Raw genomic sequence first — 25687 nt, forward strand, 5'->3', positions numbered from 1 at the left:
GAGTTCAGAGTGCTCCCTGCACAGAGAACACGAGGCAGCTCGAGAAGGCCCCAGAACAGGCTGAGCCACAGCGAAGGGAGAAGGGAGACAACGGATTAGAACCCAGAACGCAAACCCACGGTCAGGGACGGAGGTTAGGATACAGACAGAGGGGCAGCTGGAGGCTGCAAGGAGGCCAGGAACTGGCCCTCCCCGGAGCTGGCCCCTGCCGACACTGAGGGCTTCTGGTCCCAGAACGAGAGAGGGCTCCCTCTCAGAACTGGGAGATGTTTCGCTGTGGTGCGAGTCCCAGTGAGAGCGCCATTCTGACCAGGAAGTCGTGGGTCGGGCACTACAGGCCTTTGTGCTGGGACAGAGAGAGGAGACCCCTTGCCACATGCAAAGCGTGAATTGTGACTGGATTCTGGATTTAAAAACCCGACAAAGCAGGTTTTGGGGACCAGTGGAGAAATCTACAAGGCTGGCCGACTTCTGCCCATCCTCTTGTGTGTGAAAGACACAAGTTACACGGGGTGATGCGGGGTGTGGGATGTTGGCTTTGGAGGCCCCACCTAGCGTCGCCAACCCTGGGCCACAGGCCTAGAAGTGGGGCAGCTGCATGCAGACACACAGGACCCACATTCCCGGCTCTGTGCCGCTGGATCAGACACCCTGAGGGCCCCACAGGGGGAGGCCGGCCAGATCAGGGGCTGCGTGGCGCTGGGCAGGGGGCAGCAGGCTTGCACATCAGGCCATGGGGGACGCCCAGGCTCACTGGTGGGGTTGGCCGGCGGTGGCCCCCGGAGCACGGATGCGCTGGCGGAACTGAGGTCCGTCACTCACAGAGTGAGGTGTGAGGAGGGGGCTAGGCTGGCGATGCCCGCCTGGCCAGGGGAGGAGCACTCGGCTGCACCTGCCACGCTCCACCACGGGGCCTGCGCGTCAGCCCCAAGTGCGTCCCTGATGCCTGCCCACCTGGCCTGAAGCCTACTCTGGTGACATGTCTGGAACCTCCTTTCAAGGCCACCACGGGGTTCACAGTCCCCACTGTGTGGCTCCTCGCAGCCGGCAGGTTTTCTCTCTGGCCTCGGCCACTCCAGGCCCGGCCAACACCCGTCACCAGACTCACTTGTTGCCAGAAGGGACACGGTTATAATCGGTGTCTTCCTTGCACCCCTGGCGTGGTTCCCCCACCAGCCAGCCTGACCCAGCCCACTGCAGACCTGCAGACAAGTGGGGCCCGCATGGGGCACCCCAGACCCTGAGAACGAACGCCATGTGAATCCCTGGGACTCAGCCTTCAGTTTCTGAGCCATCCCTGTGACCCCTCTGCGACCCTTTCCTGTCGTCCAGGCTGCCTGCCTCACCCCAAAGACCCTGGACCCCAGGCGTGCTCTCCCTGCACTGACAGCAGGCAAGCAGCAGACACTCCTGTGCTTTTATCCCCAGCCCCAAGCCAGTGAGCCACACAGAGAAAAAAACGTAAGATCTCAGGCAGCGTGGCCATGGCGGGTGTCTGGGGTAAAGAGGGGGAGTGGGGTCGCAGAACAGGGTGCGGACCCATGGGTGACTCAGGTGTGGGGGGCTGGTAGGCATGGCAGGGCCCCGAGCCAGATCTGGGGCAGGGCCCGCGGGGAGCCTCCCTGGGACAGCAGGCACTGCTCCCACAGTGAAGGATACACCATACGTAATCAAGTTCCAGTTTGGTGGCAGCAAGGGGACGAAGATACAGAAGTTGGCGAAGGCCAAGATGAACAGTATGGTCCACGCCACCACCTGGAAGGTGTGCAGGGGCCACGACCAGCCATTCACTCTGGACCAGCGGCGGGGCGAGGCCTGTTTCCTGCTGGCTTCCCGCAGGGCCCCTCTCTGGCTCCGGCTGCACAGATCCATCTGCAAGACGGGTGGAGGGCCACCCCCACCCCCAGGGACACCGAGGAAAAGGTTGCAGGAAAAGCAGACCCTATGACCACGCGACACTTCTGTGTGCTGAAATCCTCAGGGAATCTTCTGCAAGTTTCCCTTGAGGACGTTCCTGCTCCAGAACAAAGGCCTGCTGACCAAGGGGCTTCTGGGGTCTCTGGGCACTCTGGGGACACCCAGGTCGAGCTGAGGGGCTGGGAGGGAGCCGTGGCCACTTCTGGCCAGGTGTCAGTCTGTTGGAGAAGGTGAGCCACATCACAGCCGCCCCCGGCAGAGCCGAGGGTCCTGGGGACTTTGCCTCATTAGGGCGGATTTCTGCCACTCTTCTCGGGGTGTGGGGCCAGGCAGGGCTCACCTGATCAGTGAGACCCCTGGGGGACCACAGAGACCATCCCACATGGACGGCGAGGCCAGCACCCCGGGGGTTGGAGCACAGAAAGGCACCCTGTGTTACAAACGACACAATTCCCGCACGAAAACAACATTTGGATGGAAGTACCGGCCAATGGGAAGGATGCTTCTGAAAACCAAACCCCACTAACGGGGAGGTGGGCTCTAGGGTGTAACCACAGACCTTGGCACAGGGAGGTGAAGCAGGGATGTGGGAGAAATTGGAAGTGCCATGGAGGATGGCAGTGGAGACAGCACTTATCTTGTCGAAGGAGCGAGGGGGTGCGGAGAGGACACGAGGGCACAGGGAAGGCACGGGAGGGCGCATGTCAGCCCAGGAGCCCGTGGAAGGCAAGGGTGGGCCACATCCTACGGGGCTTCCCAGGACAGAAATGGTATCACTGACGTGGAAACACTGAGGTTGCAGCTGGCGTTGGATTTGGTAAAACTTGAAACAGAGCGAGTTTTCAAGTTCTGAAAGTACTTTGAACCCGAACAAAGACAGCCAAAGTGTCACGGGAACATGGGACTGAGAGTGCACGTGTGGGGGCACCGCAGCAGCACTCCTCGGAGGCCCCCCGAAAGCTTTCCTGCAGCCAATCTCAAAGTGGCACCAAGAGCAACACTCCGCGGAGGGTGAGCGCAGCCTTGGTCCCTGGGGCAGGACCACAGCGCCATGAGTGTGAGGTCACAACCACGCACACGGCCCAAGCAGCCGCAGCGGGAGGTGCACACTTACCCAGTCACCAGGAGTGGCTGTGGTGGGCACCACCAAAGTCGGGCCCCGCGGGCTCCGCAGTCACGTGGGCTCTGGTGAGCCGGGGGGTCTGGAGAGAACAGCTGCAGGTGGTAGCAGGGGCCTCGCCCCGGGCCCCCTGGCGGGGCAGGTGTTCGGCTCGAACACCCCCTTGGATCTTCTGGTTTGGTTTTTCAGTCTCAGAAGATTCCAGCAGTTCTCACCAGGACAAATACCCAGTTACCAACAAACGCACGGGTTCCTGATTCCTGCCGAGACCAGACGGCACAGTTAACGTGGGCTCCGTGTGTGCACAAGACACCCGTGCGGACACGTCCATCCACATGCTCACGCTCACACACCACACACGGAACACACGTGCACACGCAACACACCGCACATACCACATGCGTGACGTACCACACACATACACCATAGAGTGCATACACATGTGGAACACACACCACAGAGACATACACATGCACCACATGTACAGCACACACACAAGACACACATGCAACATAGACACACACCACAAACACACACACACACACACACACACACACACACACACACACACACAGCATAGGCACACAAGATTTCTTGACTCATTTCTCGTTCCTCACATTTCTCGTGCTATTTCCTCGGCCTGGAGCCACGTCGTTCCCCACCCCCTCCGCTAATGGCCATCTCTTGCCTTTGGAGCCTGTGCCGGTGTCACTCCCTAGACGACCTCCTAACCACCCCCCTACCCCCACCAGATCTGAGCCAGTCCCCCGTCTACTCCTTCCGCAAATGCCAGGACTGTTCCTCTGGATTCAGCCTGCAGGAAGGGAACCTAACGATCTCCCTCTTGGGCAGACTCGGTGGGGCCTGGGTCCCCTCTTAGCCCAAGCTCAGTTCCTGACATTCGTTTTTCGTTACTCCTAAGGATTTAGTCCAGGTTTTGGTGTGAGATGTGTTGGAGCCGCAATGCTCCCACAAGACCATCGTCACCTCCACGTCCCCAACACAAACATGGCCGACTCACAGAAGCTTCGAGCAGAGGCTGCTGCACTGGCCCAGTGTGACTGTGGACGGTGACCCTGCCCCCTGCCAGACAGACACCGTCACACCATGCTCTCTGAACAGGGCGTCCTGGGCACACCTGCGTGTTTATGATATCACAGCCTGGCAAACGTGACCTTCTGAAACCTGACACAGGTCCTGACAGCCCCTGAATCATTATTTCATTCTGTGTCTTGCTTGGGGATGCGCACAGGTTGTGCTTCTGAGTTCTCTGGTCACAGTAGAAGCAGGAGACACTTACCTCACTGGGAGACAGAACCCGCTCCACTTCCTTCCTGGTTAACAGTCCAGGCAGGACTGAGGATCACAGTCTCACTTGGCCCAGGCCTGAGAAACAACAAAGGCCCAATTGCTGTGGCAATGATGGAGCCCAAGGCGCCTCATAAAGCCAGGGCCGGCCCCACCCTGGGGCCCCCACAGCCAACGGGGGGCAGGGCGGGTCCAGCTACAGACACCCTGTAGAGAAGACCTGGGGCCCCCACAGCCAGCTGGGGACACCCTGCAGAGAAGGCCCCCGTGGCCGGGGTGGGGCCAACTGCTGGTCTGGGTCATTCCTACATCCAGCCTGACTACCTGGGCTTCCACGTCCTCAACACATACCCCCTTTGGCCCAACACACCATGCGGAGCGATCTTCAGGAGCAAAGAGTCCCTGGGGATGACAGGGACGCTGATCCTGGCAGCTTTGTCTGACCACAGGCGGGCGAGAGGAGATGGGGCCCAGGATGAGGGGCCGCAGGGAATGAGGGTGCTGGAGGCCGGTGGCCGGGCGGGGGAGGGGAGAGCGGCTGCCCCTTATGGGCCCTGCACACCAGCACCCGCCTGTGGGCAGCCCCGGGCTGGGGCCCGCACAGCTCTGCGTGCTAACCTCCACCTGGAACCACATCCCAGGGAATCCCGTGCCCAGGCCTGCCGGCCACCACTGTCCACAGCGCTACCCCGGGCCAGGCCAACATGCCACCAGAGACCCAGGGCAGACGACAGGCTGCTTGACCAGGGTCTCAGACCCCCAAGAGCCCAGCCATCGGCACAGCAGAGGCCGTGGATGGTGGGAGATGCCAGTAACTGAACACAGTTCAAGTTCAGGGCAGGGCACCCACCAGAGTGCAGGCCTCCCACAGTGCACTCACTTTTGAGCCGCCACGTCTGACACGGCATGTGAGTGTTGGCTGTGAGGCCACCACTCCCACTGGCAGAGCTCAAGCTGCGGCAAAGTTTAGTCTTTACAGCGCTTGAAAGTGCTTTTCGGTAAATGAAGACGAGCAAGGTGTCGGCCTTCTGCATAGAACGGGCTTCCCCAGATACGCCTGTGTGCAGGCTGCTGGCCCCTCGCTGGGGTTTTTTCTGGGGCCTGTGGCCTCAACCCCTCCACTCGGCAGACCCTGAAAGAGGCACCAGGGAGTGGGGCAGGGGAGGCACTACCCCAGGGGTCCCCCGAGTCTGCAGGTGGTCGGGCCTCCTGGCTGACCTGGAGCCACGGTGACCTCAGCCACTCACACCTATGAGAAATGTGCCTCCAAAAGAGACATCTTCGCTCCAAGAGAAAAACTTCAGAAGCTACAACACTAAGACACAGACTAAAAACCAGAGCCGTAACCCCCGCCCGGGACAACCAGGACTTTTCCCACGCACAACTGCGTGCCCTAAAATTCTAATGGGCCCCACTCTGTGCTGTGGGCCCCACTCTGTGGGCCCCACTCTGCAACCCACTCTTGTCCCCTCTACTGCAGCCCAGTGTCCCCTTCCCTCAACACAGACTCCCCCCTAGTTTTAGGGTGCACAGAGCACTCCACCGAGTGTGATCCTCAACCTGCCTGACAGGAAGGTCATTCACAAGCTCTGTTACGGGCCCGCTGCAATCCCGCTGCGCACACACCTAAGCAGCCAACCCCCAAAGGGTCAGCACTGGGGCTGGGGGCAGGGATGGCGGAGGAGTGAGGTGGAGTGCGGGACAGGTAGGCGCTGGCACTCACGTGCACACACACAGGCACCAACACACACACGCCAACACATGTGCTCACACGTGTACGGACATTGACTCACACACATGCTCACACACGTGCTCACACATGCACTAGCACAATGTGCATGTGCACGCCCGTGCACCAGAATAAACATGTGCACACGCGTGCTCACACATGCTCACGTGTCACACGTACTCATGTGCACACAGATGCACATACGAGACTGCACAAGCGTGCAACACTCACACATGTGCACACTCTCCACCTCACTGGTCTTGTTTGGAGTGTGGCTTCCCACAGAAAAGGCAGCAGGATGGACCCCCATCACCTGGCACTGTCTGCCCACACAGCCCCTTCCTGGAGAGTCAACAGCATGGTTGAGGTGCTGTGGTGCTCCCATGCATCCGTGGCTGACACGTGGCCACTGTGGCTCTGAGGGACCCTCCCCCTCTCAGGCCACCTGCCCCCAGTTATTCTGACCACCAAGAGCACCTGTGGGTTCTGACCTGGATCCTGCCAGCTTCCTGGGGCAGCAAGCCCAGGGAGGCGCCCCAAGCCCCAGGTCCCCCCTTCACGGCTGTGTGTGACACACCCAGGAAGGAGCAGCCTGACCGTGGGGTCTGTCCTCCTGGGGACTTGCTCCTTTGCTGGCACCTGCCACGGCTTCCTGACGCCTCAGCTATGCAATGTTTTGCTCCCCTTCTCCTGAGGTTCCCAAGGCGCCCTACCAGTGCAGCAGGCAGTGGCCAGCAGGGCTGGCCCACCCCATGGCACTTGTGGGCCGGGGGACGTCGTGCTGTCCACTGCCTCCGTCACACATACCCCCTTCCCCCAGGATTCACTCTGCCTTGTGAGGTGACAGAAGCGCCAATCTTGTTCTGTTTGAATATTTTGAAGTTTATTTATTTTGAGAGAGAAAGAAGTGTGCGCATGTGCGTACAAGTAGGGGAGGAGCAGAGGGGGAAAGAGAGACTCCCAAGCAGGCTCCGCACTGTCAGCACAGAGCTCTACACGGGGCTTGAACCCACAAACCGGGAGATCATGACCAGAGCCAAGATCAAGAGTGGGACGCTTAAACGACCGAGCCGCCCAGGCGCCCTTCCAATTCTGTTTTCAAAAAGGAAGCCACCTGGAAGATGTGCAGGGTGGGTAAGAGAGACACACTGCGGGCAGAGAACGGGGCCAGACACAGAGTAAACGCGAGAGGGTGAGCAGCCGGAACGGACGCTGCTGACCTCCTGTGACAAAGGTTCTTGCTGAAAAGTCACTTGGAAGTGGACACTTACAGGGGCGCCTGGGGGGCTCAGGGTGGTTGAGCATCCGACTGCGGCTCAGGTCATGATCCCACGGTTTGTAAGTTCCAGCCCCATGTCGGGCTCTTAGCTGGCAGCTCGGAGCCTGGAGCTGCTTCCGTTTCTGTGTCTCCCTCTCTCTCGGCCCCTCCCTCTCTTGTGCTCTCTCTCAAATATAGACGTTGAAGAAAATTAAAAAAAAACAAAGAAGTGGACACCTATGGGGCTGCAAACAATTACATGCGATCGCTCTGTATTTTATTGAGATCTCTACATTTTGCAAATGTAAACAAACATCCAGTAAACACATCCAGATTAAAAAAGTCTATGGACACAGCACATCACTGTCGTCAGGGGGCAGTGTCAGCTTCCAGCAGAAGGCAGGCCTCGCCCAGCACAGAGCCTATCCCAGGCCGGGAGGGCGCGGCCCCACCATGACCTGCTTTGGAAATGTGGGGACGGCGGGGAGGGCGGGCAGGGCAAACAGCACACAGGACCCTCAACGTGGGCATCTCTTGCCTCCCAGGGGGTGCTCGGGAAGGAAGCTGGGGCAGGATGGTATGTCCCGGCCAGCCACAGAGAGGAGCTTTACAGACCCCTCAAAGCTCAAGAGACAAAGCACAACGGCTCAACCCCACCCGGTCACACACCTGGATGTGTGCTGTCCACTGTCCAGGATTCATGGGGCTACCCACAGAAACACGGGATCCGCGTGTGGCTGACATGATGCCAGAGACACTTCCCCACCTCCCCGGGGCTGCTTCCCGCATGCCAGAGGAGACAAAACGAAAGTCTCTGTCTCACGACAAAAACTGTACACACAAATAAAAAAATAAAAAACTAACGGAAGTCTATCTACAAGGCTAGCTCTTTGCAGAGGCTGCAGGTTCTGGAAACTGAAGAAATTCGTATGGGTCGTGGGTCACCTCTGGCTGCTCCCCGATGCTGAGGCCAGAAGGACTTCCTGCAATTGTGGGAAAGACAGGTGTTCACACAGTGGATCCACACACACGTCGCGGTTCACACCGGGCCGAAAACGTGTCCTAGTGACGGCGGTTAGTGAAACCACAACTCAGCCATACAGCCCGCTTGTTACTCAGCCAAACCTCCACCATGGACGAGCACCCCCGAGCCCACAACGTCAAGACGTATTTCGCGAGCCCGACCTTCTATCTGGGAACTACAACAGGAGCATGGGGAAGTAAGGGAGTAAATTCAAGGAGCCAGGAAGCGTTTGGTTCCCTTCCTGGTGGGACTGAAATCCCGGTGGGGCCCACACACCTGCCCGCTCTGTCTCAGTAAACACAGAAGGCCCCAGGCCACCTGCTCTCCCCTCAGGGCCTCGGAGGATCGACACACTCGTTGACACTCTGTGTTAGGACTAAAACCGGGAATGGCAGAAAGAAACAAACGTTCCCCGAGTTGAACTCAGCGTCTGAGGCTCGTTCTGCCCCTTCCAAGGTCCCTGGGGTGTAGCCAGCTGGGGCTCCTCATGACGCAGGGCCGGCCATGTCTCACGGCCACTCCCCAGGATTCCTAACCCCAAGTGACTTCCACTCACACGCTTCAGCCCCGTGCAGCTGCCCGACTAGAGGGCGGTCTCAGCGCCCCAGGGGCAGGGGCGCCCTGCAGAGGGAGCAGCCCCCAAAGTCCCGGGGCCACCTTACCCAGGTGGTGCTGGTCCCTACTGGAGGGGGAGGTGTTGGACAGGCAGCTGAGGATGGAGGACAGCCAGGAGCCCCTGCGCTCTGCCTGTGCCTCGTGTAGGTCCTGCAGAGGCGTACAGAGACACAAGCAACCAGGAGAAGAGGGAGGCTGCAGCGCAGATGACTGGCAGGCCTGACGTCCATCTGCCGGTGGGCAACATCCCCACTACGGGGCGAGCCTGCCTGCAGCGACCCCGTAACACACACCACTTCTGGGAGGGTCCTGCTCGCGAGGCACCCCAGAGATGGAGCTGGTGACAGGACCCAAAGAGAGCCTGCGGGACACGAGCTCTGCCCAGACACCCCTGACGCTACCTTGCCCCCTGTGAGAGCCGGCTGATCCTGTCCCGAGCCTCGTCAGCTGCGTGCTCCACCAAGGCCAGCACGTGCTCCTCTGCCGTGCTGTCAGTCAGGCTGCAGGCATTTCCTTCCGGCTCAAACGTGCAGCTGCGAGGCAAGAACAGCACACACGTCACCGGGGCACGTGCTGCTCCCACCTCACCACAGTCAGTCCCTACCACTCCCCAAGGTCACCATGGGCTGGGAGCAGGGGCACGAAGTACTCCTTGACCCTGTCCTCATGGCTGTAACTGCAGCAATACGCGAGGCCTCCACGAACAGCAAGGGAGACCCAAACGGCCGCTGGAGGTGTCTCGTGTCTCAGCTGCACACCTGAGTCGATCTAAGAGCAACCTGACGGCAACCTCACTACTCACAATGTCATTCGAGGCACCGTTGGAAAAAGAGGCAAAGCTCCATGGAGCGTGGAGACACCAGAAACAAGGGTGAGCTGGGAGCACAGGTCATGAGGCAAAAGGGGCATCCCGAGGCTTCGGCAGGTGGCCTCAGACCCCACACAGAGAAGAGCTTTATTTGAACAGCCAAGGGTTGCTGGGTGCAGCACCCAACGGATGTGGTCTCTCCTGTGGAAGTTTCCAGAAGCATATGGACAGATTCCATCCAAGGAGCTGTGGGAGCAAATTCTGCCTGCGGATCCCAAGCCTGCAAGAACCCCCCCCCCCCCCGCCCAGGGTGGATGGCTGCAGGAGTTGGGGGGTCGGGTATGATGAGAATGAAGCCCCCCCCACAAAGCGTGTCACTTGCCTAACACAGCACAGCTATGTCCCCCGCTCAGGGACAGCCAAGCCAGGCCACCAACAAGTGTCCTGCATAGGAGGGAACTTCTTCATAGTGAAGGGCCAACAATCCCTGCAACACACATATGGGAACAGCAGTGTCACACCTGGAACAGAGCCTGCGTATGGCTGGCAGGGGCGGTCCAGCCCTTGTGCCCCCAGGTCCGTTAGCGTTTCAAGGCCCGGCTGGTCCAGGTTGCCGGCCAGCTGCCTGGAAACACCTGAGACCAGAGCTCACACGCAGCCTCTGGGGACCAGGCTCCTTCCAGCAGGTGGGGTGGGGGGGGGTCCACGAGCTACTCCACAGACACGGGCACCAAAACAGGCTCACCCTCACTCACATTCCTGAGGTGCGTTTCCCGATACCTGATAACTTCTCTACTTCCTTTTGGATTCCTTGGCAGTTTCAACTTGTACAGGTGCTGCTTCAGGAACGAGCTCCTCAAAAGCTGTGTCTTCGTTGCCCAGAAGATCTGCCTGCTGAGAAAAATCCATGTCCTGCATAAACGACATGCTGTGCTTCAGAGCTAACAGCCGCTCCTAGAATCAAAAAGGACAGAGCAGCAGGCCTTTACCTCTGCCTCACAGCTGAGGCGCCATGGTGATGGGTTGGATGTGGACAGCCACAGCCTCGCCTGGCCTAACAGCGGGCTCCCATGGCGCTACCGCGGCAGGTGTAGGTGGGAGTCAGCACCACAGGCGCGGCCGACTGGCTGGGAGCACTCGGGGCTGGCAGAGGGGGACGGGCCAGAGGGCACAGTGGCCCTCACCTCACCTACAGGCCGATCAGGTACAAGGCACTGGTCCTAGATGCGTGACACATGCAACCTGGCTCGTGGGACAGATCTGGGAAGCCACTCTGGATGGCCAAGACGTCCTGTCCGGACTCAGTGAGGCAGCCACGTAAAACAAATCACAGGCTGGCTGCAATCCATCAGACACCCACACTTAGATCAACAGATCCAGCACTTTCCACCAACCCTAAAGGAGACGTTCCAGCTGGCGCAGGAGCAGAGAGAGAGAGAGAGAGAGAGCACCTGGAGGGGAGGGTGGCCTGGGATGTGTACCCTAGAGCAGAAGCTCCGCGCCACTGCCAGTGATGGTCTGGTGGAAGCATGTCAGTCAGTGGGGGTGGGGCTCTGTGTAGGCATCGAGACAGAGGGGAACTCACGTCTCTGTGGCTCCCTGCTGCCGTGGGTTTCTTACTTTGCTCATCTTAAAGCCTGCGTGAAGGATCTCCTTGGTCTACTTGTAGTACAAGTGTCTGGTCTGTTGTAGGTCATCGCGTTATCACACATCAGTTTGAAATCTGCCTGAAAGGGAAAAAAATAGAATCTGTCGAATTTGAACCACTAAGATGCCAGCGAAAACCGGATTCCTGTCAAGAGGCTAAAACTGAGTGGCAAGCAACTAAACCAGGCTCTTCAGCTTCACAAATGGTTTTTAACGACTCTTTGAGGAAAGTGTCAGACCTTACAGTGAGAAGCCTGCCAAACCTAGAGCTTCCTCTTGAGCACGACACATGCTTGCTTTCTGTTTCTGTTGTTTTATTCTGAGAAAGAGAATGTGTGTGTGAGCAGGAGAGAGACAGAATCCCAAGCAGGTTCCACGCTGTCATCACAGAGCCTGACGTGGGGCCTGAACTCGCGAACCATGAGATCACGACCTAAGCCGAAACCAAGAATTGGACGCTTAACCGACGGAGCCTCCCAGCTGCCCCAACAGGTGCGCGTTCTAAGAACACCGCAGCTCCCTCTCTCCATCTCCAACTGCCCCGCTTTGGGAGAAATCAGATGTAAATAGGAACAAGAAGTGACAGCCAGGTCCTTTTAAGTAAAAGCTGAGGGATGAGCAGAGACCTGAGCACGTTCACGTCCTCTCTCTGGGATTTTGCCACAGAATTCAAAACTTGGTCTATCGGCGATTACTCTAATAGCATCAGCAAAAAGGCTTTCCGTAAGATAGGAAAATCTTGCTGAACAGCTTACATTAAAAGCAAGCTATTGGACATTTCCATATATCATCACCCCAACCAAATTACAGACAGCACACACCTGTCACAGGTGCGCTGGCCATGAGGACGCATAAGGACAGCTGAAGCCAGCCAGACCCTGACTGAACCCCAGCACTGGCCCCACGGCCAAGGTCCCCAGGGCTGGGCCTGTGGCCCTCAAGTCCCCACCCTCTGCAGGCCTTGATGTAGCAGTCTTGAGGACAAGGCAGAGGGGGGACACTGCTCACATCCAGGACTGTCACTGGGCAGCAGAGCAAACCGGCGCCCGACAAGGAAGGTGGAGGATTGAGGGCCGCCCGCCCCAGTACCCTTTCATGTGGCACAGCCTCTGAGGCTCAGCAAACACACTCAGTCATGTCACCAGAAAATGACAGTGATAGAGCTAAGCCTTCCAAATTGAATAGAAACTAAGAAAGAAACCCGATGCCTTTTCCTAAATGACATCATTACCAAAGTGTCAAGCACTCATCTTGATCCGCCCCTGGTTTCAAAGCCAACAAACAATTCCTACCTCGCAGTTTTACCAAGAAACAGAGTTCAGAACTACACGCTAGAGAGTCATAGCGGCGGTGGTGGCGAGGTGGCATTGGCGGCGTGAGTAATTTATTAGGAATATTATTATTAAGTGTTAGCATATAAATTTTATTATAATAAAATATATTAAAATAAAGATATTTCTGTAAGGAAAGAAACACCAAATAAGCTTCTTATGGAAAAATCACATAACATTAAGTAGGTAGTTTACAGCCATCCGATATGAATCCTGGGATATTCTCATTTCACACAAACAGAAGTTTTTAATTGTATGCAGAATATATGCACTAAGACCATTTTGTTAAGTATTTTCACTGAATACTCTACATAAGTTATCAACTACATATCCCCTTAATTATAACAGGAAAAAAATTTACTTACAATAACTTTACAGTAAACATTGAATATAATATTAAGTATAAATATAATGCATAAATGTATGTTTTATTTCATAAAAACTGAAAATGAAAGTGAGGGATTCATGTCCGTTATATTCCTCAGTTTTCCCAATTTACAAATGCCTAAACAATCCTATCATACTGAGGACGATACTGAGGATCCACTAGATCAAATATTGATTCCCATTATAAATAGAAATCATTTCAAAATACAATTATGATCACAAAATGAAAGTTTTAGAACTTTATCCTACATAGATTTCTCTAAAGAATGGTTGGATTGACATCAGCTTCATTAGAAGACAACTTATGTTTAAAGCCATCATATCTTTCTATGCTATTCTTCTTTTGCATCCTTAATTACTTGTATGATATATTCCTTTTGCTACATAACTAGCCGTCCCAAAGGACTTATTCTAATGGTACTCACCTGCATCCTTGAACATATATACCATCTTACACTGACTGTAAATAGCCAAACCACCTACTTTGTCAGTTCAGAGACAACAAATCAATGCATGATAAATAACACCATTCCACTTTGGACTAAAAAACAGGAGGTTAAAGTGTTTCCCATTATTGCTACCAAGAAAAAAAGAAAATTTTCTGCCTTTGAAAATAGGCGTTGACTTCTCTTGACAGAATGTAAGTTTATCTACAGAAAAGATCCACGAATTCTTAACACATTTTTTTCATAATAATATAGTCTGTCCTTTAAAAAATAAATGTAAGAAAAAACTGTATATATTCTCTATAACAAGTAGGTAAACCATTTCACATACCAACAAAGAGTTAAGTGGTGTATATTTCTATATGCTACTGTATAGATATAGGTATATTCCTATACTGAGGTTCTTATAAGGCAGACAGATACACATATGAATACATATATCACAAGGTATTGTGCATTCACAATAGCATAGGAACAAACATAAAAAAAAATAGCCATTAATTATGGTATGTCCCCATGGTGGTAGCAGATGGTGGGCAAGGGTGCTGAGAAAAAAGTATAAATGAAGAGAAAAAAGTTATGGATGAAATGGCATTTAAATTTGGTCTTGATAAGTGAGTAGAATCACAGTAGAAAGATGGATTATAAAAGCAGTCCATGCGGACTAAATATTATGGGCGAGTTCTGAGTATTCTCATGTATATAATTTAATTAGAGACCAGAAATTGAAGCACATAAAACTGTCAGGATAGGTACTCAAATATGGGTCTAGCTATAGACAACTGAGTGCCAGAATAAAGCGTTCACAATTGATTTGGTAACTAAGAGAGAGAAATTGAAGGATTCTGAGGAGACAACCTGACTTGCAAGAGAAGATGGGAAGTCTACTGGAATTTGTAGGAATGATGTTGAAAAACAATGTTGACAGTGTAGGTAAGAAAATGTAACCTTGAACTGAGGGAACTAGTTATAAAAGACACCCGATAGCTATCAGTATAACTCTAGTACTTTTCTATAGCAAATTTCCCCAGAAACGGATTAAAACACCAACATGCTAAGGAAAATCATATGTTGTAGGGAAGGCCAGCAAAAGAAACTGTGTGCATATGTATGGATAATTTTTTGTTTTGGATGCTACTTTTTTTAACAGTATGGTAATTAATAACTTCTGTGCACCATAAAAAGATAAGAAGACAAAAGTAGTCTGGGCTTAACTTACAAATCAACAGACATGCAAAAAAATCATCAAGGACATCTGCGTGTTATACCTCCCTCAGTAGCATGTCAAAAAGACAACCTACTCTCTCAAGAATGATGCCTGCAAAAAGCAGAGAGGAAAAAGTTCTCCTCAAGAACGCTTTTGGTTTTTCCTACAGCAACATTAATTACATTGTCGGCTAGAGCTGAAAGCATGAGATAAGCAGAAGCAATCTGATTCTCATCTTGTTTAAACTTGTCAGTTCTAAAATGAAGTCAAGAGTTAGGGAAAATGGAGAAGGTCTCCTTCCTCATTTAAAGATAAATGGGAAGTCCAACTCCTGAATTTTTTTAAAAGGAGGGTTACTCTCTAGAAGACAGTTGTCTCTTTGAAAGTATTTCTAATTCAGCCTCTCACATGACAGCCTCCCAGAGTCTGAGAGTGATATGTTTCATCAGGAGACACTCCCATCTTCAGTGCAGCTCTGGATCACCTGTTCTGCCTTTGACCCTCTGCTAAAAGAAAATGGATCTCTACAGGGCTTAGAAGCTGCCAAGACTTAACAAATTTTTCAGCTGAACTTTTGCTTCAACTCAGTGTTCTTACTTCCTAGTTCTGCTGTTTCATGTGGCATGCTAGGCAACCCTAAAGAGAAGTTACTTTCAATAAGCGCTTATTTGTTAGAATTCTGACTCCCAATATGATCCTGGAGATTGGATACATGTTCCTCCAGAGAAGAGAAAGAAGGAGAGGGAAAACTGAGGAAAGAACAAGAATAGATGAAGTATGGATACGTAGATCACCTAGTGAAGGGAGGGTTAGAGAGTATGACACAGAGATGTGAAACAAAGCGTCTGAGGGGATGCGACGCCTGGGATTTGTCCCAGGTATCAAAACACTATGAATGTACCATATATTGAAGGGAATTTCAATACAGATCTTATCCAGTCAACATTTTTTTTCCTTCTGAGTTGTGAATCCCTTTCCTCTTCTAGTTGTGTATCCCTAAATTTTTCCTCCAATAAAGCCTTTTATTTTTTCAAGTGTTAAACGAGTGGAATGAAAAGAAAGAGACCATTTTATTTCTCATTTCTCGGACACATTTTTTTTTTTATCCCTTAGAAAGTAAATCCATTCAAATAATTGCTTATTAAAATTATCTGGGACAATGCTTTAAAAAGCCCAAAGCATGAATGGTTTTATTGTTGAGATTAATATATTTCACCAAATTCTACCCACTATTACATATCCACACTGCTCTGATTGTTCACATGAATTTTTTAATGAGGTATATTTTTAAAGTGTATTCTTTGAAGAATTTTTTTTTTTTTAAATAGAAGCTTAGGCACGTGAGTGAGGTCTGACTTTATGGGGGAAAAAATATCACTTGAATCAAGACATGAGGTCTAGTCTATGCACCGATGCAGTGCCTACAATTCTGATGTGACATTCCAATGAAATCCTGAAAGTTAATACTTCCTAAATTCAGGTTTAGGGTACATGGGCTGGGAGAAAACAATTTCTCCATTATCTTCTTCATAATCTGAATCTTAAAGGTCCCTTAATGATGGCAAATTGATGGGAGAAAAACTAAAAGCAACAAAAACAAAACCAACAAATAAGTTTTATTGTCAATTGAAAAAGTAAATAACCAGCGCTGACAAGTAACAAAGAATCCTGATTTTAAAAAAGAAAGTGCATTTGCCAATTTTTTCTAATCTCTTTAAAGGTTTTCAATAGTTCTAAATTAAATCCCTTTCACCCTTATCTCTTTTTCCATCAGAAAATCCGAAGAGTATTTGGATTCAGACATCCACTGCACCAAAGATCTTTCATTACACAGCACAAACAGGCAATTTATTGAACAAGAACCCAATTACTTAACCTAGCTTCAGGTTTCATTCTATCTACCCTGCCGCATCTACCTTGACAGAAGCCTACTCATCTCTTCTGATGGACGTTGCTACATATCAGTTCTGCTACAGAGAGATGATTCCTAACCTTCTTGTAGAGAACCACTGATTAAAGAAGCTCAGATGCCCATCTCAGCTTCCTTGGACCCATGAATAACAATGGGAAAGAGTGCAGACAGATATGGACCCTTTCCTCCTCTGTATAAGGAACCAGCATTCAAAGAGTTGAAAAAAAGGAGTATCTGCTCAGAGAAAATGACTAACATTTACCAAAGTCCTGTACTGGCAGTGTCTGAGGTTCTCTCCAGTGTGTTTCTGTTCTTTACATTACTATCATGCTCCCCCCATTTTGCTAGTAGAGAAGAAAATAAATTCCGTAAAGTTCTTGTACCTTTATTGCTGCCATTCTTGTTTTCAAACGTACTGATAAACGATGTTAATGACTTGACTTTTACATCACAAATTCTCAATAGTAAATGCACATTAGAAGAACCTAGGAACCTACAGCCTGAGTCCCATCCCTACAGATTTTGATTTAATTCATCAGGACTGGAACCTGCGCATTGTTACTGTTTTTAAATTTCTCCAGATGATTATAATTTACAGCTAATGTTGAGAAGCATTATTTGATGTGAATAGCAACCAAAATTTCGTTATTATATTAGAATTATGAACAGCTGTTAGGAAGCATTTTAGTTTAGCTTCATTTCCAAAGCAGTAATATTTTAGAGAAAAGCCTCTGGGGGCACCTGGGTGGCCCATTGGTTGAGCATCCGAATTCCTCTCAAGTCCTGTCCTCCTGGTTCATGAATTTGAGCCCCAGGTTGGGCTCTTTGTTGAGAGCTCAGAACCTAGAGTCTGCTTCATATTCTGTGTGTGTCTCTCTCTCTGCCCCTCCCCTGCTGACACTCTGTCAATCTCTCTCTCTCAAAAATAAATAAACATTAAACAATTTTAAAAAAGGAAAGCCTCTAAAAGTTTACACTCATGAAGACATCGTTACCTCACAGGAAAGTCTATTTCTTTGGTTTCCTTTTTAACATTAAATCTTTAGAGAAAGTTCCCGATATATTTCAAAGTATCCATGTACACGACTGCTCATGACAACACTGTTTTTCTTGATAAGTTCAATAATACCGACAATAAAGAAGTGGAGTTACACACACAAACACCGAGAAAGAGAAAGAGAGGGAGGAGAGAGAAGGAGAAAGGAAGACACCAACTAGCTCACATAAATGGGAATAGGGAGAATGCCTTCAGTGTAAAATACTTTACGGATGGACTTATAGGCATATATGTACATGCATAATACCTTTTTGAAGAACACTGTAAAGGGTGGTTTCTAGAAATATAAGGTTAGGCTTTTATTTCTAGTATATACCTTTTTAATTCTTTCTATATTCTAATCATTTGTATGAACTGGTTTCATATATTTCAACTAGGAGAGACTATTTGGATAATGGGATAACAAATCATTTGTTTCTTTTTTGGAAGTTTTCAGTATTCTCCCAATACTGATGTGCAATTAGCTACCCACACTCTTCCTTGTGCTACCGTTTGGAGGTGATGAAGTTACCAGTCTTCTACATGATGGCCCATTAGCTATTTTAAAGAAAACAACAATGTTTTCCTTTGGTGGAAACTCATTTCAGATTTTCTTCATATCCTTTTGAAGACTGTACTGTGTGTTTAGTATTAATGTGCTGGTATTAAAGGATATGAAAATAATTTCACCAATTTGTGCCATGAAGAAGCTTACATTCGATCAAGGAGATAGAAATAAAAACATAAATAAAAAATAAAAAGTAGTAATTTCATTGCAAGTTCATTTGTAAACAGAGGAAACAAATGCCCACAGGGGAGTCTATTCTCTCAAGATGGTGAGCAACCAATACAGGGAGTGTAAAATTGGCAAATGGGCATGGAACGTGTTTCTCAAAATTTACTTTTCAAGTTAACAGAATTTTGATGTGTTATTTTAGTTCAATTTTACAACAGTACCAGATATTATTATTCCCAATTTATAACTCCATCAGTAGCAGCTCACGATATAATGGCTTTAAGATCTTTTCTTCTCTGACCATGTTCTGATTCATCAATATTGCTCTACAATAGCCAAGAATTAAATATACTTTCTAAATATGGTCTGATCAGTGCACAGGCAAGTGACACTACTGAGTCCACTGATTTTAGCACTAATATCTCTGATAATTTGTTCCAGAGTGAAGAGAGTGGAAGGAAAAATAGAGTTGATAGAAGCAGTTGGGTATATGGAGAAAGAAACAGCAAAGCCTGCCTGGAAGACTCAATGATGGCTTCAGAGAGCAGGCAGTGTTGGCTTGAACTGAGATTTGAAAAGCAAGGTTGAGTATTCCGGGGATAAATAGTGGGGTCTTCATTCCAAGCACAGGGAGTAATACTACCTGTTTAGACACTATGGATGCTTTCCACATTGTGTACAGTCACAAGAACAGGAACAAAGGGGCAAATGGGAGTGAGGTTTGACAGGGAGATAGAGGACTGACCATTATTATCTTGGGAATTTGGATATGATTGTACAGGCAATTAATATAACAACATAATAACTCATTTTATGTCCTGGAGAAAGACCTGTGTATTTTCCAGACATTAAAAAGGAATGAAAACATGTATAATAGAGATGCGCTCAGCTAAAATAAAACATCACCTAAATATCAGTAGTTTTTAAGTTGAAATGACAATTTCATACTTTTGTAATTTTTACTCCCCATCGGGAACACAGTTACACACTTTTGTGAGAAACGATGGTCCTTTTCATTAAGCTATGCATGATAGAGAAGAGTCAGCAGGTGCCTAACATGACTGCTTGCGGTTAGGATCACTTTCAAATTTATTTTGGCATAGTATTTCCATCAGAAAATTCTAAGTCAATAATTTTTTTAAAAAAATTTGTACTTCTATTACAGGCCATTTATTGCAGGCTGTTTACTATGAATTTTTGCTTACAATTTCTTGTCAAATGAAAAGCCCTAACCTAGCTTTTCCTGAACAATTTCAAGCTTTAGCTTCTATAGTACAGCTGTCTACTGCATATCCTAAAATTGGTATCCCTACTGGGAACAACAGGAGACCATGGTGAGGAGAGAAAACACACAGCAATATGTATGAAAAGAGGTTTTTTTGTCTCTTGGTTTTAATGTTCTTTAAGATAGCATGCTGGTTTCCTCTGATGCAAGAAGATTCCTCAAAAGACACTAAATTTCGAGTCTTTAAACAATATTCTGCTCTATGAAATTCTTATCAAACATTCATTGTTGAGATTTTTTAAATATGGGTTAATAAGTAGTTTCAGACAATAGCAGAACAAAACTACTTATTTTATATTTGGAATATAAGACAAAATTGTATTTGTGTGATAAAATGTTAGGGACTAGATTGGTTATTTTTACTTGATAAAAGTATGATTTATAGTGTCTTTGTGTAGATTGTGATTGTTTCATGTTTTATTGTCAAATTTCCTTGGCTAATAAAGCCACAGATAATGAAGCTGGCACAAGAGATCATTGTCTAGAGTTTTCAAGGTCAATATGTCAATTAAGGTCCATGAGCTACTCATTAGGACCAGAAAAAAATGAACATGCTGAGCAAGAGGAGATTACAAGTCTGGGATATCAAACATCTGTATTGACTTATGACAGCGTCAAGTTCTCCCTTTTGTGAAGTGATTTAGAGGGGCAAATTACTTTTTCACTAATTTGACAAAGATGACACTTTTTAAAGCTTCCTAATATAGGTTCAAAGATGCTTCATCACATACATCCATAAACCATGATACATCTATTGCATCAAATTCTCCAAGTACATATTGTCCATGTCATCTAGCAGAAGCATTAATTTATTTCCTTCATTCATTTGACAAAGACTTATAATTTCCTGAGTATGTACTGTGAATAAAGTTCTGGGTTAGCCAGAGGAGAGGGGAAAAATGAGGTAACCACAATTTCTGTCTCAAATACCCTACAGAGATAGATACTAAGCAATTAAATACATGATCAGTTAATTATAGCTGGTATAAGTGTCACAAAGGGAAAGTGCATGATGTGAGAACATACAATTATTATCATATAAGACCTTCAATGAGAGAATCATGTGGTATGAACATATCCACAGAATATAGATATTAATTTACTAACTAAATATAATTGAATATGTATTTATTGAGAACCCACTATATTCCATTCATTCTGTGGGGGTTAAGGATGTAAGAAAATCATACAATGTAATTGGGGAAACAGACACATGTACAGAAAAATGCTAAAAGCTACAGAAGCACAGATAAAAGGTGGTCCCTGAGATTTAAAAAAGAAGAAGAAAAATACTTGAAAGAGAGAACTGGTTCATTCATTTAATAAAATATTTATTAAACATTTATCATTTTTCCAACTTGGTGCTTGGTGTTAGGGACTTATGTCAATAAAATATAACCCCTGTCTGTAAATGACTCACTTTCTACAGCAGTGGTCGAAACCAGGATGGTTTTCTCCTCAGGGGACATATGACAAAGTCTGGAGACATTTTTTTTTTTTTTTTTTTTGTCATAACTGGGGAGGGGGCACTACTGTCATCTAGTGGATAGAGACCAGAGATACTGTGAAACAGCCTACAATACAAAGAACAACACCCCCAGTGATGAATACTTATATATCCCCAAATGTCAATAGTAGCAAGGTTGATAAACCCTTGAGAGCCACAGAGAAATAAGTAACCAATTACAATGCAGTATTATTAGTGATGAAATTGGGCTGTGTTTTTTTTTTTTGTTGTTTTTTTTTTTTTCAACGTTTATTCATTTTTGGGACAGAGAGAGACAGAGCATGAACAGGGGAGGGGCAGAGAGAGAGGGAGACACAGAATCGGAAACAGGCTCCAGGCTCCGAGCCATCAGCCCAGAGCCCGACGCGGGGCTCGAACTCACGGACCGCGAGATCGTGACCTGGCTGAAGTCGGACGCTTAACCGACTGCGCCACCCAGGCGCCCCAAGGCTGTGTTTTAAAAGACTAAGGAAAGTAAAGGAATAAATGTGATGCATTAAGGAGAGTAGGCAAGGAAAATCATTTAACATAATACACTATTATTGCAAATTTTGGTGAGATTCTGGAAATGCCTGTCAAAATGAAGATAGCAAGGTTAATATAGAATGGATGTGAGAGGGTTTTTGAGAGGTAAAACAAATGTTAATTTATGAAGCAATTATATGATGAAAGTTTGTGAGGTTGAAACAGATGGAAGACGCGGATGGAAGAGTCAATGCTTTCCTTACAATTTGTTTTGTTTGGGTGGTAGGTTAGATGGTGTTAACATGAATATATATCAAGACAAAGGTGAAAGACAGTTTTGAAAGATATTAATGATAATAAAAATAATACTTACATGTTACATGTCAAAGAGTATGTTAGTCACAGCAAACTATTAAATGTGTCATAACCCTTGTTAGGGAGGTAGAGCTATTTAAAATAAGTAGTTATCTCTAATTTTTAAGAAAGGGAAAGAGATTAAATACATCACTCAAGGTCCCATTGCTTATTTGTGGCAACATCCAAACTCCAATTGATATTTGTCTTCTGAAGCCAGTGTTGTCAACCTCTATGCTCTACTGGATAAGGAAAGAGAGACTGTAGACCATCTAGGTGGAGTTTTCACAGTTTGGATTTAGATTGCTTGGGTTCTCCAAAAAGTGAAACCTGGCATAAAAGTTTATATACTGCCAGTTTCTTAGGGAATACAATTCCAGGGAAGCAGAAGTGAGGAGAAATTTGAGTGAGACATAGATATACGGAGAGCAAACATTCAATTTTAAGTCAAGCACACTTGATGGTTTGATTGCTGGAATGTCTTCTAAGAGACCATCCTAACTGTTGCATTTCAGGATAGCCCATGGATAAGACAAAAGGGAGAATATTCACCACCTCTCAACAACATTAGTTAAAAATTTGCTCTAAAAACTTTGAACTCTTCTGCCTTTCCTACATTGCTCATCTAGAGATACCAAGTGGGTGTCAGTGGCAACAGAGATGTCTTGAGGCAGGAGGCAAGAAAGATTCAGCATGAATGGAAGATAAAACACGATGAGTTGTGCCAGTGAGAATCAATCACAAGGAAAGCTAATGCAAAATAAGAGGCCAAGCCCTGAAACAAATACAACTGGGAAGCTATGCAATGGTGTGTACGAAGTAGCTGACCTATCTGCTCTAAATATTACCAGCTTTGTTGCGATCAAGTTATTTCCCCTTCTGGGGTCTTAATTTTCTCATCTTCAAAACAGAGAAAATCATAGTACCTATCCAGTAGTATTGAGAGGACTGAAGGATTTAATATATATTAATAATTTAAAACAGGATGAACATAAGCACCAAATGCATTTATCATTTATTATTGACATCACCATCATCGTTGTTGAGAAGGAGAATATCAGCCCCTTAATAGCCACAAATGGGCTGAGTCTAACAGCAAGGCCTGGGGGTTGTTAGAGCTGGCCTGGCACCCACAGTTAAGGGTATAATGTCCTCTTGTTGAATATAAATTATCTCGGACAAAACACGAAGATCCAACAATGTCACTTTGTGACCATGATGAAGTGAGACAAAAAACAAAAACTTAATTGATCAAATAGAGAGTACAATAGTCAATACTCCAAAGAGTATTTGAGAAAAATGGATAAAATAGAAGACAGATCACACTGGGCAAATTGATGAGCAGGAGATGGGGAAATCAATCATTTTTAAAGTATGAATGTGAATAAGACAGAGATGGGAATTTAACTTGAGGAAAATGTAGGGTTGCAGGAGAAATTACGTATGATGGGGAGAAGTAAACAGTTAGTTTGCTTTAAGAAAGGCTCTGTGGGAAAGAGGTGTTTGCAGATCCAAGAAAGAGAGGGGAAATCTGATGAAGTAAGTTCTTAAAGTACACAGAAAGGAGAGATAGCAAGAAAATCGTTGGAAAACTAACCCTAAGAAGGAAAAGGTATTTCATTCTCTGAAATTGGAGGAGAAAGTGAGATAAATCCTAGTATCACTGAATATGAAGAATCTGTGATAGAGGGTAAAGAGGGGCAGCAAAGAAATTTCATGACTGTTGACTTGTTTTCTCACTGAGGAAATAATCCAAGACATCTGTTGAAGTTAAAGGATAGTAGCTTGGTAACACTGGGGCAGCCACAACAAAAAAGGGACCTGGAGCCAACAGGAAAGAAAAAGGTATCAGACATTAATAAGTATGCAGCCAACACTTCCTTTTGTCGGCCACAGTGAGAGTGGAAAGTGCGCCCCAAAGGCCTCAGGCACACTGGGAGAGTACAAGGTGATAGAGCACTGCCTGCCTACCCCAAATGCCATACTCTGCGCCTCTATCACGTGCACATCTTTGTACATAATCATGCTGTCAACAAGTTCCACTTCTGGTACTTTGTCTCTCAGCTGAAGAAGATGAATATATCTTCAAGGGAAATTGTCTACTATGGACAGGTGTTTCAGAAATACCCCATGTGGGTCAAGAACTTTGGCACCTGTCTGTGCCATGACTCCCCAGTGGCACTCACAATATGTACCAAGAGTACTGGACCTGACCACTGCAGGTGCTGTTACCCAGTGCTACTGAGACATGGACACCTGGCATTGCACCTGGGCCCACTCGATCCAGATTATAAAGGTGGAGGAGACTGCAGCCAGCAAGTGCCTACCAGCAGCCAACCAACTCCATGACTCTATGATCAAGTTCCCACTGACCCACCAGGTCTTGCATGGCCAATAGAAGCCATGTTTTACCATGAAGAGGCCCAAGATCTTCTTTTAGATACAGAGCTTCCCTGTCCCTAGGTCTGCCCAAATAAATGCCTTGGGAAAACCAAAAACCCAAAAAGCCAAACAAACAAACAAACAAACAAAAAAACCTAAACAAAACAAAACAGAGAGAGAGAGAGAGAGAGAGAGAGAGAGAGAATGCAGTTAAGGCAGAAGATTCTACACTCATAACCCTAAAGGATCTGATCAGTATAGCTATGTCATGTTTCTGTACAAGTCCTAAGCATCTGAGATGACAAGGAGACACATAAAATTCTTGGACCAATCCCTGTTATCAATGGCAAGTTTTCTGTGGTGAAAGGTGAAGAGGAACAAACGAATAAAAAGTCTTAAGCGAGCACAATTGAAATGAGCGATGACTGTGTCCAGGCCACATAAACAGGAAAACAAAGCCTGCTACAGAATGACCCATTAAAGGAGCTCAATTTCTAGGTCACTGGAGATAGGGAATGGAGAAGACAGGTGGAGATGTAAGGGTGGGGTGGGGTGGGGGATGGCAGCTACGCTCAGTAGCAGTGCCACTGAAGGAATTTGAAGGTTGGAAAGGCAGAGGGTTTCAGATAAAGTGTTTTCAGATTTTGGAAACCAAACAATTATAAAAGATAGTGAGATGCAGACAATGATCTAGAAATTTGTCCTTGAAGTTGGGCAGTGTTATGGAGGGAAGTAACTAGAGAAGAGTCCAAGACCCTAGTGGCCAGGAAAGGTGTTACATGTTAACAGGAGATTAACTTTAAAAAGATTACTAAATATTAGTTGTCCTATTTTCTCAGGCCAAATAAGATTTCTAGTACCCTATAAAAAGAAAGAAGAAAAAGAAAACCCCTTTAATGTTTCATATTATAGTTCAGAAAACTTACATTATTGTATAACAATTTCATTAAACTGCAGTGAGATTTATTTTTACAGAATGCTCATATGCTACAGATAGACATTACCTTCTGAAGAAGATGTCAAATAGACTTGTTTATGCCCAGAGAAGCCACGTATGTAGAAAAAGCCTCACACATCTACTACAGTTTCTGGAAAAGAGCTGAACAATTGGTGGTTACTACTGATGGAATTTAAAACAGATTCAAAAGATATAAGAAGCTACATTGTTAAAGGAATGGTATATAATTCTTGTGCTTCTTTACGTATGAGATCT

The 25687-nt window shown here is 47.4% G+C and overlaps 2 long non-coding RNA genes and 1 pseudogene across 3 annotated transcripts; 1 reads left to right on the forward strand and 2 right to left on the reverse strand.

Moving 5' to 3' along the window:
- Positions 1-1764: 1764 nt before the first annotated feature.
- Positions 1765-4425, reverse strand: LOC147571524 (uncharacterized). Its single transcript, XR_015247320.1, has 3 exons — positions 4338-4425; positions 3032-3297; positions 1765-1872 (listed from the first exon to the last, which is right to left on the reverse strand). It is a non-coding gene; the product is annotated as an uncharacterized LOC147571524 (long non-coding RNA).
- A 3749-nt stretch (positions 4426-8174) lies between these two features.
- On the reverse strand, positions 8175-10649 carry LOC147571525 (uncharacterized). 2 transcript variants are annotated; one of them, XR_015247327.1, is made up of 3 exons: positions 10535-10649; positions 9373-9504; positions 8175-8315 (listed from the first exon to the last, which is right to left on the reverse strand). It is a non-coding gene; the product is annotated as an uncharacterized LOC147571525 (long non-coding RNA). The 2 variants fall into 2 exon arrangements; XR_015247328.1 differs by having other exon boundaries at positions 10560-10594.
- Positions 10650-23956: 13307 nt separating this feature from the next.
- LOC147571526 (large ribosomal subunit protein eL20 pseudogene) lies at positions 23957-24532 on the forward strand (annotated as a pseudogene).
- The last annotated feature ends 1155 nt before the right edge of the window (positions 24533-25687 follow it).

The sequence above is a fragment of the Puma concolor genome, unplaced genomic scaffold (assembly GCF_028749965.1).
Source record: "Puma concolor isolate L17-30 unplaced genomic scaffold, mPumCon1.1.hap2 unalloc_scaffold_23, whole genome shotgun sequence".
NCBI classification, from domain to species: domain Eukaryota; kingdom Metazoa; phylum Chordata; class Mammalia; order Carnivora; family Felidae; genus Puma; species Puma concolor.